The following is a 14,834-nucleotide window of genomic DNA, read 5'->3' as shown; positions in this document are numbered from 1 at the left end:
CAGGCTAGCAGCATCCATTAAAATGAAAATAAACTGTGCATACTCTTTGACTCAGCAATTCCCTTTGTGAGAATCCATTTCATCAAAATAAAAACACCCATAAGTAAGTATTATCTGTTTATAGATGTTTATTGCAACCCTTTTCAAAGGTGCAAAATTAGAAACAAAGTAATGGCAATAATAGGGGAAAGGCTGAATAAATCATGGTCCATCCATCCCAGGGAAACTTATATAATTATAAAAAAGAATGAATCAGAATTATACCAGTTACCTTGGCAGGGTTTTAAAGAGGTATCTTGAGTGAGAAAAACAAGATGCAGGAATGGAGGCCCTAAGGCCCCCGAGGAAGACTTCCCTTCCTCTTCTGTTCCGCACTTTGGCGGGTCCCGGCTGCGAGCCGGCCCTTGAGCGCGGCGCTGAGCGCAGGGATGCGGCGCCGAGCGCAGGGATGCGGCGCCGAGTCTCAAGATTCTGCCCTCCCAAAAACTCTAGCCATGATTGGATAGGACCCCCAGATAAATATTCAAATCTTCGACCTGTTCAGGTTCACATCCCTGAAAATGAGTCACCATTGGAACAAAAGCTGAGAGAATTAAGACGAGAAACACAAGAATGGAATCAACAATTCTGGGCAAACCAGAATTTGACCTTTATTAAGGAAAAAGAAGAATTTATTCACTCAAGACTAAAAGCTAAAGGCCTGGGATTGAGAGCTGAAACAGGTCAAAAAGTGACACTGAATGCAGAGGAAATGGCTGACTTTTACAAGGAATTTTTAAATAAAAATTTCCAGAAGCACATGTATTATAACAGAGACTGGTACAAGCATAATTTTGCTCTCACCTTCTTCATGGGGAAAGTGGCCCTGGAGAGAGTTTGGAAGCGGCTTGGACTGAAGCAGAAGATGACCAGAAAAAGCTAGGAGCCCTGCCTAGCCACACCTCTTGAGAAGCAGATTGTGAGACTCATTTTACAGGGTTCTGAAAAAGAATTCCAACACAGCAAGCAGACTCACCCCCCTCCCCTGTCTACGTGGGACATGACTACCAGGGGTGTGGATCTTCCTGGCAGCGTGGGACAGAAATCCCAGAATGAGCTGAGACTCAGCATCAAGGGATTGAGAAAAGCTCTAGAGTGAGCTGAGACCCAGCATCAAGGGATTGAGAAAACCTTCTGGACCAAAAGGGGGAAGAGTGAAATGAGACAAAGTGTCAATGGCTGAGAGATTCCAAACAGAGTCTAGAGGTTATCCTGGAGGTTATTCTTACGCATTAAGTAGATACCACCTTGTTGTTCAAGATGTAGCGGAGAGGCTGAAGGGAACTGCCTGAAAATGTAGAGCTATGTTCAAGTAGCCATGTTTCTTGAAGATGATTGAACAATGATACAGCTTTCACAATGAGACTCTGTGAATGTGAAAACCTTGTGTCTGATGCTCCTTTTAGCTACTATATCAACAGAACACTAGAACGTATGGAATAAAAAGAAATAATAGGGGGAACAAATGTTAAAATAAATTTAGTTTGAAATGCTAGTGGTAAATGAAAGCAAGGGGTAAGGGGTATGGTATGTATAATCTTTTTTTTTTCTTTGTTATTGTTTTATTTCTTTTTCTGTTGTCTTTTTATTTCTTTTTCTAAATCGATGCAAATGTTCTAAGAAATGATGAATATGCAAATATGTGATGATATTAAGAATTACTGATCGTATATGTAGAATGGAATGATATCTTAATATTTTGTCTGTTAATTTTTTAATTAATAAAAAAAGTTTAAAAAAAAAAAAAAAAACAAGATGCAGGAAAGGTGTTTAGTAAACCCTCATTTTTAAGGAACAATAGATGATACAACCCTGTAAAGGTTTATGTAGCTATATGTATGTTGAAATACAATTATGAAAAATTGGGGAAAAATACAAAAGGCACATATTAGGTTGTCAATACATGTTATCGTGTGTGCTGATAAAGTTGTGTTTAGATATGGGGAGTTGCGAGAGCAGAGGCAAGCAAAACTGAAAAAGATTTGTTATAAATCCCATCTGCCTGATATGATTCAATTTATGTAACAGTATTCATTTCGTGCATGTACAGACATTTTTTTTTGAACACAATTGTTACAAAGGATGATTGAGCTTTGTATCTACCAACCCATAGGGATGGTCATTGTACAATGACAATAAGGTACAATAAGTCAATAAGGAAATCAGCTAGAAAATCAATAAGGAAAAGGTTAATATCTTGGTAGAAAAATGTTCAAAGGACATATATAGCAATTCAATGAAAGATAAGCAGAAATCACCAACCACCATGATGAAAACGTTCAACTTGATTAGTAATCAAAGGAATGCAAATGGAAATATTATGATACTTTTTTTACACATCAAGTTTTGAAAGATTTTTAAGACTGGTAATACTTGGGTTGTGGATGCTACTCTCAAATGTACTGCCAGGGAGAATAAAAAATTAAAACAATATTTCTGGGGAAATTTTCAGTAATGTTCTTTGAAACATGTGTGTTTTAACATCAACATGAACTCACTTTCCAAAGTGAGTTTGTAAGTAGGAAGAGACATTTTGGGTATGAAGGGATGCCCTTTAAATGAATGAATAACAGAATCCTAGTATTATTCATGGTAGTGAAACATTTGAAACTGCCTAAATGCCCAACAGAAAATAATTAGGCAAATAAAATATTGTACACCCATATAATGCACTTATTGTTATAAAATATGCTCACAATATATTGTGATTGAAAATGCAGATGAAACAATAGTATCAATATTTTGATTTTTAAGTAAAATATACATTTATATATATATAAAAAATGGGAGGGACAAACTCAAAAATGTTAAAAGTAATTTGGTTGGGGGAGGGGAAGATTCAGATTATGGATAACGTTTTTTTCTTTGTGCTGTTCTGTGGTTTCCAAGTGTTCTGAGTTGAGCATGTATTGGTTTTTTAATTAGAATGAAAAAAGACGTTATAAAAATGTTAAAAGGCTATAAAGATTACCATCTTCTGGAAGTGCTCTGGGAAGGGAGTTTAAGCAGGTAGGAATTATGTGCTCTGTTCAGGAAGGGAGCTGGCCGTGGGGCTATGTCCCTCTCTCAACATCAGTTTGGCATATGAACTCTAACCTTTTGCTTTCAAAGCTGGAGCTATAATCAAAGGTAGGTCATTAGTTAATTGCTCTGAGGTTATTTCCGAAGTCCCAAGTGGGCTCTTGTAAATGATTAGTAATATCATTATTACTTATACAATTGTGGGCTAGGCTATTACTGCTTTATCAGCACTGAATCCCCGGGGTGGGGGGGTGGGGGGGATTCATAGGCAAATGACTCTCAAGTTGAGGTTCCCTAACTTTAAGAGGTGCACAATGGTGGTGAGCTCTCAAAAATATGTTTTTATACATGAAAAGTATAACAGGAAATTTTGTGTTTACCTTTACTAAACTGTATGGATTGACAAGACCTCATTTTATTTCATTTTATTGCTTCTAATGGAATTATTCAATTCTTCGTAGATACATTGTCATGGGTTGGTAGAATAGGTTCTGATAAGTATATAAATTGGGAAAGCTGACTTATGACTAAATACATAAATAAATAAAATTTATTGTTTTATTTATTGTTTTAGAAAAGTTTTTCAAACACAGAATCAGTTTTGTTTTTTTTTTCTGGCTCAAAGAGTCCTCTTATAGTTGTATTTAATATTCAGACTCAGAAACACTGCTTAAAGTTTTATCTAAACTCCGCTTACAGCAACAGCTAGGTATGATATTTCTGAAGGAAGAGCGCATAAAAAAAAAGGTTTCATCTAGTTGAGCAACCATTCTCATGTTCAAAATGGGGAAACCGAGGCACAGAAAGACTGGCCCAAGGTCATGATGACTGAAGGAAGGAGTTTCTATCAGAATTTATATTTTGCGTGTCCTCATTTTTCATTTTCTCTTGAATTTTAAGGTTATTTCCAAATAACTTTCACATGCAGGAGGCAACGAACACCCTCCTACACACCGAAAATCTGAGAAAGATATATACCCAACATCATCTCATGTAATTCTTTCACCTTGTCTATGTGGTAACTGCTATAATTAATCCCTTTCTAACAGAAGAGATGTTGAGGCATGGGTAACAAGCAATTTGCTTAAACTCACAAAACTAGTTGAGAGGTAAAGCCAGGATTAGAACTTGGAATCCTGAGTTTGAATCCAAAGTCATTATCCTAACCCCGTATAATAACATTTCATTCCTAAACCCGAAAAAGGAGAGGAGTCAACCAGCAGCACTGTGAAAAGCATTCTTTAACCAAAGGACTAATTCTGGCAACTGGCCCAGAGAGGAGATGGAAAACCAATTTAATTTTACTAACATGACTGATCTATATCTTGAAACTGGGTTTCTTGCTGGGAGATATTTACAATCTTTTTTTTTTTGGTAAAGCCTAAGTAATTTAAGAAAAAAATAAACATCTGAAATTTCTGGCCATTATTAATCATCAGGATTATCATCATCAGATTAGGAACATTATTTTGTAAAGAAGAGATTTAAAGTTATTTTGACACCTGTGCTGGTTTGAAAGGAAGTATGCCCCCTAAGAAAAGCCATGTTTTAATATAAATCCCATTTCATAAAGGTAGAATAATCCCTATTCAATGCTGTGTATCTGAAACTGTAATGAGATCATCTCCCTGGTTGATGTGATTTAGTCAAGAGTGCTTGTTAACTGGATTAAGGGATGACATGTCTCCACCTATTTGGGTGAGTCTTGATTGGTTTATTGGAGTCCTATAAAAGAGGAAATATTTTGGAGAATGAGAGATTCAGAGCGAGCAGAACGATGTAGCCATGAGATGCAGAGAGTCCCTGAGCCAGCAACCTTTGGAGATGAAGAAGGAAAATGCCTCCTGGGGAGCTTCATGAAACCAGAAGCCAGGAGAGAAAACGAGCAGATGACACCGTATTCGCCATGTGCCATCTCACTTGAGAGAAAAACCCTGAACTTCATCAGTCTTCTTGAACCAAGGTATCTTTCCCTGGATGCCTTTGATTGGACATTTCTATAGACTTGTTTTAATTGGGACATTTTCTTGGCCTTAGAACTGTAAACTAGCAACTCATTAAGTTCCCCTTGTTAAAAGCCGTTCTGTTTCTGGTATATTGCATTCCATCAGCTAGCAAACCAGAACAACACCTGAATTAAACGAACAGCTTCTCAATATAGTTGATTGGTGCTTCTGAAAAGATGCTAAATTTGTTGTTGGTCTATTCTGTAGTGGTCAGAACAAACAGAAAAGAAAGGTATTCCACTGTTATTTCCATTACTGCTTTCTGAATGTTTCTAAGTTGTGTGGATGTGCCATGATGCTTCAGTTGTAGGACATTTAATGCTGGAAATACAATTTTGAGAGTCCCGAAGAACACTTCTAAGTAGAAGGATAGGCTTAAATCTTGGGCTAGCAAGCAAAATTCATAACTGAAATGAAAAAAAAAAAAAAGAAAATTCAAAGGACAAAATATGGCCACTGGTTTGTGCATATTATGTGTTAGGATTTCAGGCATGGGGAAGGGGAGTAGAGAGAGCCCCCTTCATTGATTTCTCCAAGCTGTCAGGCAGGTAACCCGGTAGATCAATATTATAAAACATTTTCTAACCCGAAGATACTAATGAATTTCCAAATACGGTCGCCCAAAGGCCTCCATCAAATCTGTAGGACTTCTCATCCAAGAGGACAGCAGCCTCTGGTCTGTGTCTGGTTGGAATCCAAAATGTGTAGACAGAGTCCCATCCTCTTAGCACTGGTAACACAACCCAGTATCTTATTACAATATTTAAAAAAAATTTTTCAGAGACGTTGTAAGATTACCAAAAATTACAGAAGATATGTAGTTCCCATATACCCCCCTCACACACATGGGTTTTCCTATTATTAACACTATGCATTTGTTATAATTGATTAAACAATAGCATTATAATTGTACTATTAGTTATAGTACATAGTTTACATTAGGGTTGAATGTTTGTGTTGTACAGTTCTACTGCTTTAAAATGTTTATTCTAGCAACATATATACAACTTAAAATTTCCCCTTTTAACCACATTCAAATACGTGATTCAGTGGTGTTAACTGCAATCACATTGTCCTGCCATCAGTATCATTCATTACCTAAGATTTTCCGTCCCTTCAAACAGAAATGGTGGACCATTTAAGCATGAACTCCCCATTTCCTTCTCCCACCCCAGCCCAGGCGACCTGTATTATAGCCTTAGACTTCATGAATTTGATTATTCTAACGTTTCATATCAGTGAGATCATTGAGTATTTGTCCTTTTCTGTCTGGCTTATTTTACTCAACACAATGTCTTCAGGGTCCATCCATGTTGTTGTATGTATCAGAAATTCATTCTTTGTCGAAGCTGCATAATATTCCATTGTAGGTATATATAACATTTTGCTTATTCATTTAACTGTTCATGGACACTTGGATTGCGTCCATCTTTCTGCAATTGTGAATGTGCTGCTAAGAACGTTCATGCACAAATATTCATTTGAGTCCCTGATTTCAATTCTTTTGGGTGAAAACTTAGGAGAGGGAGTAGTAAATCTAAACTTTCTGAGGAATTGTCAAATGGTTTTCCATATTTGCTGTACACTTTTGCATTCCCACAAACAGTGAATGAATGTTCGTGTTTCTCCACATCCTTTCCAACTTGTAACTTTCTCTTTTCTTCAATAGTAGCCATTCTAGTGGGTATGAAATGATATCTCACTGTGGTTTTGATTTGAATTCCCCTAGTGGCTAATGATGTTGAAGATATTTTCATGTGTTTTTTGACTTTCTGTACATCTTTTCAGAAATGTCTATTCAAGCTTTTTACCTATTTGTAATTGGGTTGTTTGTTTTTTTGTTGTTGAGTTGTGGTATTTCTTTATATAGTCTACATATTTGAAAATATTTTGGATATGTGGTTTCCAAATATTTACTCCCCAACAATCTTATTTGTATTTTTAGTTTAATAATGAGGTCCTATTGTACACAAAACTTTTCAGTTATGAGGAAGTCAAATTTTTTTCTTTTGTTTTTGTGTTTTTGGTATAAAGTCTAGGAAACCATTGCTTAACATAAGGTCCCAAAGATATTTCCCAGATTTTTTTACAGGGATTTAACAGTTCTGGTTCTTTTATTTAGGTCTTGGATCCTCTGTGGATTAATGTTCGTATACAGTGTGAATTAGTTATCTAACCTCATTCTTTTGCATATGGATATCTAGTTTACCCAACACCATTTATTAAAGTGACTATTCTTTCCCAGTGTGTAGAATTGGCACCCTTGTCAATGATCATTGGCCATAGATGTGAGGGTTTATTTCTGAACTCTCAATTTGATTCCACTAGCCTGTATACTTGTCTTTATGCTAGTACCACACTGTGTGACTACCATAGCTTTTTAATAAGTTTTCAAACTGGGCAATGTGATTCCTCAATTTCATTTTTCTTTTCCAAGATGGTTTCAGTTATTTGGGGCCTCTTGTCCTTCCATACAATCTAGATGATTGGCTTTTCCATTTCTGTAAATAAGATTGCTGGGGATTTAATTGGGGTTGCATTGAATCTATAAATAAATTGGATAGAATTGACATCTTAACAGCAGTTAGTCTTCTAATCCATGAACTTGGAATGTCCTTCCATTTATTTAGATGATCTTTGGTTTGTTTTAGCAATGTTTACAGTTTTCTGTGTTTAAGTTCTTTATATCCTTGATTGAATTTATTTCCAGATATCTAATTCTTTTAATTATTATTGTAAAATGGATTTTTAAAAATTTCCTCCTCAAACTGTTCATCATTAGTGTATGGAAACATTACTTGCTGTTGTGTGTTGATCTGGTACCCTGTCACTTTGCCGACCTGGTTTATTAGTTCTAGTAGCTTTGTTGCGGATATTCCAAAATTTTCTATATATAAAATCATCTCATCTGCAAATAGGGCAAGTTTGCTTTATTTGTTTCAATCTGGATGCCTTCTATTTATTTTCCTTGTCTAATTGTCCTGATTCAAACTTCCAGTAGAATATTGAATAACAGTGGTTGCAACAGGCCTCCTGGTCTTGTTCTCGATCTTAGAGGAAAAAACTTTCACTTTTTCACTGTTGAGGAGGATGTTAATTGTAGGTTTTTCATGTTTGTTATTCATCATGTTAAGGAAATTTCCTTCTAATCCCAGTTTACTCCTTCTCTCTTTTTTTTTTTCTCTTAAATCAAGAAGTAGTGCCAGATTCTATAAAATGCTTTTCTGCATGGCTTTGAGATGATCATATGGTGTTTTCCCTTTATTCTATTAATGTGGTGTATTAAATTAATTGAACTGGCCCTGCATAACCTGGGTTAACTCCCATTTGATTATGGTGTATAATTCTTTTAAAGTTCTGCTGCCTTTGTTTGTAGCATTTTATTGAGGAGTTTTCAGCTGTATTCAAAAGTGATATTGGTTTGCAATTTTCTTTTCTTATGGTATCTTTATCTGGCTTTGGTGTTTGATTGATGTTAGTCTCAAAGAATGAGTTAGGGAGTATTACCTCTTCTTCAACTTTTTAGAAAAGTTTTAGGAGGACTAGTGTTAATTCTTCTTGAAATGCTTGGTAAAATTCAACAGTGAAGTCATTTTTTCTTTGTTGGGAGGTTTTTGATAACTGATTCAATCTCTTTACTTGTTATTATTCTGATAAGATCTTCTACTTCTTGAGTCAGTGCGTTTTGTGTGTTTCCAGGAATTTGTCTATTTCATCTAGGTTATATGATTTTGGCTATGGTTGTTCATATTATCCTTTTATAATCCTTTATTTCAGTGGGGTCATGAGTAATATTCCCCATTTCATTTCTGATTTTAATTATTTCCATCCTCTTTCTTTTTTTCTTTGTCTATCTAGCTACAGGTTTGTTGATTTTGTTGATGTTTTCAAAGAACCAAATTTTGGGTTCATTTATTTGCTCTATTATTTTTTTCCTAATCCTCTATTTCATTTATTTCCATCCTAATCTTTGTTATTTTCTTTCTTCTATTCAGTTTAGCTTTACTTTGTTCTTCTATTTATAGATCCTTCAGTTGTAAGGTTATGATCTTTTTTGTCTTTTTTTGTGTGAAAGCATTGAAAGCTATAAATTTTCACTCTCAGCATTGCCTTTGCTGCATCCCATAGATTTGCTATGCTGAGTTTTAATTTTCATTCATCTCAAGATATATTTCTTAACTTCTCTTGTGATTTCTTCTTTGACCCATAGGTTGTTTAAAAATGCATTGTTTAATTTCTATATATTTGAAAAATTTCCAGTTTTCAATTGGTGTTGATTTCTAGCTTCGTTTCATTGTAGTTGGAGAAAATATATTGTATGGATTCAATATTTTTTAATTTATTGAGACTTATTTTATGGCCTAACATGTGGTCTTTCTTGGAGAAAGATTCATATGTGCCAGAGAAGAATGTGTATTCTGCTGCCCTTAGGTGAAACAGTCTACAGTAACATTCACATATGCTGTTCCTTTATCTCTCCTTCCTCCCTCTTTTTGTTGTACTTATTATAAATTTTATCTTTACTCATTGTGTGTTCAAAACCATACGTTTATGCATTTGAATTTTAGAACCTTTAAGAAGTGAAAAGTGGAGTTACACAAATAAAAATATAATGTGGTGGTACTGGCATTCACGATTGCCAATATGATTACCTTTACTAGAGGTCTTTATTTCTTTATTCTGCTTCATTCCTCTGTCTAGTTTCCTTTCCTTAATTTAAGTTTGAAGAAATCCATTTAGCATTGTGTGTAGGGCAGGTCTAGTGGTGATAAGCTCCCTCAGCTTTTGTTTATCTGCGTATTTCTTAGTCTTTCCCTCATTTTTGAAAGAAAATATCCCTGGGCATAAAATTCTTGGTTGACAGTTTTTTGCTTTTAATGTTTCAAATATTTTGAACCACTGTTTTCTTGGTCCATGGTTTCTGATTGGAAATCAGAACTTAACATAATTGGGATTCCCTTGTACCTAACTCATTGCTTTTTCTCATGCAGCTTTCAGGACTCTCTCCTTGTCCTTAGTATTGAATAGTTTGATGATTATGGGTATAGGCATTGTTCTCCTTAAGTATTTTTGTGGTTCTTCAGACTTCTTGAATGTACATATTTATGCCTTTAGTTAAATTGAGGAAGCTGTCTGCCATTATTTCTTTGCATATTCCTTCTGAATCTTTCTCTCCTTCTCCTTCTTTCTTTTCCCAGCTCCAATCTGCTGTTGAAATGCTCCAGGGAACTTTTCATTTCAGTTGTTATCATCATAAACGCCAGTATTTCTGTTTGATTCTTTTTAAAAGTTTGTATCTAAAGAGATAGGATAAAGCTTGTTATTCTCACATTGCCCACTCATTGTTTTCCTGATATCCTTCAGTTATTTCTGTTTTTCTTGTGTGTCTGTAATGAAAATTGAGGACTGTTTTTTTAAAAGTCTTTATCTAGTGTGCCTGAAGAATGATTTTCTTTGATGGTTTCTGGATTTTTATCTTTTCCCTTTGGATGAGCCATTATTTTTTGACTTTGTCTTGTAATCTTTTGTTGCTATACACTGTACATTTCAATATTTTAAAGTATTAACTCTGGTTGTAGTCCCTGAGCTATCCCTTAAGTTTGTATGCAGCTAGTGATATGACAGATATTTCCTTGAGTGCTAGGTGCCAACAAAACAAAAAACATATGCAAAAACACTTTTCACAGTTTGAAATTGGCCCTGCATTGGCTGGTGCCCTCCTTCAGAGTTTATCCCTCCTATCAAGATCAGCCTGAGGCGAATGTGAAGTGCAGGGTCCTCTCTCTCTTTTCTAAGCTTGTGTATTATCCTGGGCATGTGCTTAAAGGAATTGGAATCCCCCCTTATATTTCTTATGAAATGGTCTTCACTGTTTTTAGTCCCCCACGTGCTCTATTGTATGGCATAAAACAGGTAATCCATTGCCCCTGGACTCTTTGACTTAATTGCTTCGTTCATTGCTTTAGCTGTCTGCATGCTGCTTCTGCCTACAGTGCAATTTTGGGAGGCTGAGCCCAAGATGAGTTTCCTGGCTCAATATTACAGGCTTCCACCAGAAAGATTGGCACGGACATGTAGTTACTCCAGGATGTGCATAGGAGTTTCTTTGCTCCATCTGGAACAGGGCCAGGGACCCACAATTGGAACATAGACTCTACACCATGCTAGAGAGGGGTTGGAGGAGGGGTCAGCAAGTGTATCTTGGATCTGTTCTATCATTTTAAAAGCTTCTTATTCTTGATTTGGTCTCTAGATATTGCAACCCTTTACTCTTTCCTGGAGTTTTGAGGAAGCTGGTTCTGCCATTTTTTGCTAGTTATACAAATATTCTGTTGGGAAATGGTACCTTGGAGCATCCTGCATTGTCATCTTGGTCACTGGAGACCCACAGTTATTTAAAAGTCTTAAAATCCAACTGCTCTCATTGTAAAAGTGGCTTCCATGGCGTATTCCACAAATGATCCTTGAGGGTATTTTTATAATGTCAAGCTTTAATAATGTGAATGTTCTTTCCTTCCTTGATAAAGGAGATATGTGTTGAATTTGTAGATTTAGGTGTGATATGCCAGTCTCTTATGTTTTATTATACCATCAAGTTGCACCATCTCCAAGCTGTCTGTTTTCAGCTGCCCCATTTCTGTGAACCCAGTTGTGGAAATAAGGTTCATCTCCATCATATCTTGCCAACACCGTTTTCAAGTCCACCAAAGTCCTCCACATTTCCCAGTCTAAAGATAGAGTCACAGTCTTTATCTTACTCAACCTATTACCATCATTTTTCCTCTTGCTTTTGGCATACCACTCTTTTTCTTTTTTTCTCTTAACTCACCAGATACTCCTTTCTCAAAAAACTGGATCCCCATAACCTGTAGACCACACATAGAAAAGTGCATCAGAGCTCAAACCTGGATCTTTTATCATCTCTGAAAACACGAATTTCCTAGATAGACTCATTCAGCTGCATAGCTCTACCTAGCAACTCTATGCTGATGACTACCAAATTTATGTTTCCAGTCCTATCATCTCCCTTAAACTCTAAAAGCCCATATTGCCTACCTAACATCAGTCTAATAAGCGCATCAAACTAAATGTACTTATTGAAGATTCACTGGTGTCCATTCCCAAACCGTACTCCTCACTGAGCTTTTATATTTCTGTTAAAAGAGAAAACAAAACAAAGTAAAACAAATGAACAAGCCTGGAAACATTCCTTCCAGTTTCTGACAAATTTGAGAACTTTTGACACTCTTTTTCACACAGTTCATATTTAATTCGTTATCAAAATCTGTCAGTTTTACCTTAAAAAATATTGATGGAAACCATTGACTTACATCACATTCACCTATTCTGAGGTCTTTCCATCTTAGCATCATTGACATTTTGTGCCAGACAGTTCTTTCTGGTGAGAATTGTTCTGTGCATTGTAGGTTGTTCAACAGCATATCTGGACCTCTACCTACCAGATGCTAGTAGCACATCCTACCTTCTCCAATTGTGGAAGCCAAATGTGTCTCCAGACATTGCCAGATGTCTCCTGGGGCAAAATCCCCAAACTACCATTGTCTTCTACCTGGATGATCTCAGCAGCCTTCCAACTGGTTTCTTGCTTTTTCTCTTAGTCTGGTATAGTCTATTCTGTACTCAGCAATCAGAGTGATCTTTAAGAAAATAAATTAAATTATTTCACTCTTGTTGGCAGTTATGGCTATTTGCCACTCAGATCTCCTTTTCATAGAACCTGCTGAGAGAGGGTGATTGGTGAATAACATCCAGCTTCTACTCTCTTGGATATGCCCACGTTGTATGCTAAAGACATGTTCTTCTCTGACTGCTCCCAGCTAATGAATGAATATGGTGGGCATTTTAGAGCTAGACCTTTGTAGCTTGATATATAGCATGCTTCTGAATTTCTCAGAGCTCTATTCCAATTTGAGGGTCCTCCTAACCAACCTTCTCCCTTCCCCCTTTCCTTGCATAGATGGCAGACTTACACTGTGGTCTTAAGGTATTGCAATGTATTGCCATCTTCCTTATAATGCCTCACCTAGAAATTTGCCTTCTCAATAAATTTCTTGAATGTTTAATTCCATCTTGACTTCTGCTTCTTAGGTGATCTGAACTTAAAAGTTCTTCAGCTCGAGACCCTCCACATCTTTCTTCCTTATTTAGCATGAAACCCAAAGTCCTTACTACAGCTGAAGTGTCCATTAACTCCTTCATGGCTCTCTCATTGATCTCATCTCCTACTAACCTCCTCCTTGTTCAATCTGTTTTATTAACACTGATTATCTTGCTATTTCTTGAAGGCACCATGCTTTCACCTGCATGATTATTATTATTATTTAACATCTGTTCCCGTGTCCTGAAATTCTATTTTGCTGGGTATTTGTACAGTGAACTAACTTAAAATCTTTAGTCAAATAATACTCTCTTGACCACCTTGCATCCCCAGCACTTCAATATTCTTTCCACTGCATTTACCCCATTGCATCTATCAGTTTTCAATGTTTATATCATATTGTATCATATATATCAATCATCCCATACATATCATACCATTATATTTGCAAATATATATCATATCATTATATTTGCATGTTTTGTTCTCTGATATATTTCAAGCACCTAGAACAGTGCCTAGCAGACAATCAATACATATTTTAGATAATATAAATATTTGTTGAATGAAAAATGGACTTATTACACTAGAATCTAATTTGTTGTTTGTATATATATCCCTCACTAAACAAAGAGCTTTTTGAAGACCATGACTTTACCTTATCTTTGCTGCCCTATTGTGTCTAGATGACATAATAGATTCGCAGTATATATTTGTTGAAATGAATTATTTTAATACCTATAAATTTGGTGATAGGAATATCTAACCCATTTGTAAACTGCTTAGCATGTTACCTGGCTCAATAAATAGTAGTCATATAAATGTGCTGAATTCTGCGGGAAAAGAACTGGTAAATTATGTGGAAGTTTAGAGAATGAAGATGGCTTCAAACTTGGAGGTGAGAAAGAAAATAAATGCAAAGTAACATTTGAACTGAGCTTGAAGGAGGAGGTCCATTTTCTCATCTTTCAGTATCTTTTGCTTTCTCTAAGGGAAAAGAATGCAGGTTTGATCAGATGCAGGCCATAGGTATTCCTAGTGGGTAGGGTTACAGAGCATTAAAAGGTCAAGTACATGATGCAGAATTCTCTCTCTTTCCTGATTCCATTCATCTGAAGTTCTGCTGGTCTGGCATCTCACTCTCCTTTATCTCCAGCAGTCCTGCCATCAAGCAGATTCATGGGTGGATAGATGATGCCTCTCTGCTTGCTACTCTCTTCCAGTCCGGGATCTTTGCATCCTGCTCACCATATCCTCATTTCAGAAAGACTGATGGTATGATCTAACTTTGCTTTAGGGCAAAGTGAGAGTCCTGTTTAGGGCATGAACCTAAGCCAATCTGGTTTTCCACAAAGCTAAAAGTAAAGTGGCACTTAGGGCTCCCATCTCTCATTGTTCCTTTTGGTATTCCCTATCGAACCCTCTATGATGATGAAGTGATTTGAGTGTAACTGGGTCCCTATCTGTGCTGGTTTGAAACTTTTGTGTACCCCAGAAAAGTCATGTCCTTTAATCCTAATTCAAGGTGAGTGAGATCTTTTCGATTAAGTTGTTTCCATGGAGATGTAACTCACACAGTTATGAGTGAGAACTTTCAATTAGGTGGTTTCCATGGAAATGTGTCTACATCCATTCAAAGTGGGTCACTT

At 36.2% G+C, this 14,834-nt stretch overlaps 1 pseudogene; it reads left to right on the top strand.

Annotated features, from left to right (window-relative positions):
- The first annotated feature begins 322 nt into the window (after nucleotides 1-322).
- On the top strand, nucleotides 323-986 carry LOC143686102 (cytochrome c oxidase assembly factor 8 pseudogene; annotated as a pseudogene).
- The last annotated feature ends 13,848 nt before the right edge of the window (nucleotides 987-14,834 follow it).

This window comes from Tamandua tetradactyla, chromosome 6 (genome assembly GCF_023851605.1).
Source record: "Tamandua tetradactyla isolate mTamTet1 chromosome 6, mTamTet1.pri, whole genome shotgun sequence".
In the NCBI taxonomy this organism is placed as follows: Eukaryota; Metazoa; Chordata; class Mammalia; order Pilosa; family Myrmecophagidae; genus Tamandua; species Tamandua tetradactyla.
The sequence above is the reverse complement of the archived record's forward strand: the minus strand, read 5'-3'. Positions and strand labels throughout refer to the sequence as shown.